Raw genomic sequence first — 3602 nt, forward strand, 5'->3', positions numbered from 1 at the left:
GTTAAGATGTGTACTATGTTCAAAGGATGTATAGAAATATTCATTAAATAGATTGCTTATTTGCTGACCGTCACTTGTTGAGATATCGTTATAATATAGCCGCTCAGGTATGTCATTTGTATTCTGTTTGGTCTTGACAAATGTCCAAAAACACTTAGAGTTTCTCAAAATATTATTTTCCGCAAAATCAAGATAGTTATCGTAGCATGTCTTTTCAACCCTTTTTTGTCTATCACGAAGTAATTTAAACGTACTGTAATCACTGTAATTATCATACATTTTCCATTTTTTGTGATATTTTAGTTTTTCTTTAATAATTTTAATAAGTGCAGGAGAATACCACGCTGGATACTTACTAAGATCAACAACCACTTTAGAAGGAATATTCTTTGTAATTATATCATTGATTATGTAATAGAATTTCTCAACGGATGTGTCAATATCATAGTAATCAGAAATAACCGACCAATCAATGTTAGCCAATAATTCATTAATTATTTTATAGTCAGCTTTATGAAAAAGTTTAACAATACGAGGAGGGCTACTAATGTTAATATCTATTAACATAATATCCAACGTGGGATGGTGTAAATCTTCCTTTACTAAAGGTGTTTCACAGCGCATAACCCTACAATTTGAGTTACTGAAGACAAGGTCTAATTGGCGATTATTGATGTTTGAGACTAAGTTATATTGGGAAAAGTTATTTAAGGACATGAAGGAAGACATTGCATTGACCATTGAGTTTCCAATATTCTCACAGAGCTCAGCGGATGTGGACGAAGGAGACCAAATAGCACTGGGAACATTAAAATCACCAACTATTAAAAATATATCTTTCGGATTCAATATCACTAATTCAGAGATACGTTCATAAAAGTTCAACTGATCTTGAAATTGTGAACCCGACTGAGGAAAATAACAACAAAAAAATCTACAATTAACGGGCTTACCTTTTGTCCTTAAAGCTACGCATAATGAAAAAACGTCACAGGAAACAATATCGTTTGACGGCAAAAAGACAGGGTCTTTAACAACGAGTCCGTTACGCACCGCAATCAGGACACCGCCTCCCATTTTATCGTTACGTTCATTGTAGTTACGATCACATCTATAGACCGAGTAGCGACTATCAAAAATTTCTGAATCAAAAATTCCAGGTAATAACCACGTTTCAGTTAGACAAATTATGTCATGTTCACAATTTAATATATTCGAAAAAAACTCAGAAGTTTTTGTTCTAAGACCTCGCACGTTTTGGTACAAAATCGCTATTTTGGATACCATTGCGAAATAAGTAATTTATAAATCATATAAGACTTAAGAATTATACTAAATACATTTAAACTGACCATTTCATCTAAATTAATTATAATAATTCTCCTTTCTAAAATTATACAAATAGAATAAACCTTAAACAGATTTAGCAGTTTCATCTCTCTCTCAAAGCCTAATAAAATTACAATCAAATAGAAAAGCCAACATAATTTTAGTAAATTTATAAAGAAGCCACCAAACGTACTTATATATAATATGTTGGATAAATTAATTGCGCGTATTACAATTTTTTTAAATCACATTCGTTAAGTATATGAATAACTGGGCTAGTGTCAGTTTTTCTAGCCATAATAGAACAGTTTTTTACCCAAATATACGTATATTTTTTATCGCGAGCTATTTCTTTTGTTTTACGAAGAAGCGCCTTATTAGCACTTGTGAGATGATCGTTAAAGTAAACACGATTAGTATTTCCCACGTAGCCAAGGTCGCAAGCCCTGATATTCTTCTTTGCTCGTAATCTAGCAAGGAAATCATCCTTCTTCCATCTAGACAAAAATCGAATAATTACGGGTCTTGGTTTTTTAGAATCATTGTTTTTAGGGGCCACGCGGGTTATAAAATCGATGTCCGAATGACTGTAAGCTGAGTGATCCACCAGTTCCGATAACTTATTCATTGTTGTCATTAAATTTTCGTTTTTGGATTCGGGAAGGCCAATAATCTCAACATTAGAACGCCTGGACCATTGTTCCTTATTATTAATTTCATTTTGGAGGTTTATCATAGATAATTGGCAGTTTTTTACATCGGAATATAATGCACCACACTTTTTTATCCCATTCTCGGCTGTTTCTAGTCTCTTAAGAATCGCATCATGAGTATCACTTAAAAATTTCACAGAGTTTTGGAGTGACAAAATTTCCTTTTTAACATCCTCAAGGATATTTTGAAATCCAGAAAAAGCCTCTTTAAACTCAGATTTAATAATATTTCGAATTTCATCTCTTGATATTTGTAGCGCAGTGAGATTTACCTTATGTGTATTTTTTTCAGAAGACGTACTCTTATCAGTTTTTTGCTTGGACCGCTTTGTGACATTGCGAATTGGGGTATCAGATTTGTTGTCCCGAGAATTATTTGAGGTACACGATGAACACCGCCAGGAGAGTCTAAGATCATCGTCCGGTTTTAGTTCTTGATCTTTTAGCTGTAGCATACAAGTTACATGGAATTCCCTATCGCAAGATGTACATACAATAGGATCTTCAGCATCTTTTATTGATTTGCTACAGCAGGCGAACTCCATATTATTACTTCGTAACCAAAAAAAAAAAAAAAAGTAACGATGCGCACAAGTGAGATTTGAACCTGTATCGACTGCGTATGCGGTGCGTTCGAAACCTCTGTTCCAACAACTGTTTAAGTTGACCGGGCAAAAATAGTTATCAGTTTTGTACGTTGTTTATGTGTGGTCAATGACCTATCGGTTGCGGTATGTTTTTTCAATATGAAGCTCATTAACGTCTTGACGCACGAAGTAGATCACGATGCACTTGTCCAACGTTAAACATATGTAAATCACTTTTATATTTGCAAAGTTATTGTTGAAAACTATTATATTTTGGCACTGAAATTGTTATAAGTTTACTTATTCTTTTAAACGAAGATATACTACGTATTTATATCTTAATTTTCGAGAAAACTGTTAGCAAAATCACTGATTTTTACAACAATATTAAAGCACCAATAGTCAATACGTCTTGTCGCTATGTAACAAACAGTGCAAATTTAGAATTAGGATTACGTTGTTAATGTACCAGGAGAACATAAACAGTGAGTCGGTCTCACCGAACGATTAGATTAAAAGAGTCAATTAGTTTCAGTTAGGATGGCAGTGTTAATGTACCAGGAGATTATAAACAGTGAGTCGGTCTCACCGAACGATTAGATTAAAAGAGTCAATTAGTTCCAGTTAGGATTACAGTGTTAATGTACCAGGAGATCATAAACAGTGAGTCAGTCTCACCGAATGATTAGATTAAAAGAGTCAATTAGTTTCAGTTAGGATTAGAGTGTTAATGTACCAGGAGATCATAAACAGTGTGTCGGTCTCACCGAACGATTAGATTAAAAGAGTCAATTAGTTCCAGTTAGGATTACAGTGTTAATGTACCAGGAGATCATAAACAGTGAGTCGGTCTCACCGAACGATTAGATTAAAAGAGTCAATTAGTTTCAGTTAGGATTACAGTGTTAATGTACCACGAGATCATAAACAGTGAGTCGGTCTCACCGAACGATTAGATTAAAAGAGTCAATTA

The sequence above is a fragment of the Nymphalis io genome, chromosome 30 (genome assembly GCF_905147045.1).
Source record: "Nymphalis io chromosome 30, ilAglIoxx1.1, whole genome shotgun sequence".
NCBI lineage: Eukaryota > Metazoa > Arthropoda > Insecta > Lepidoptera > Nymphalidae > Nymphalis > Nymphalis io.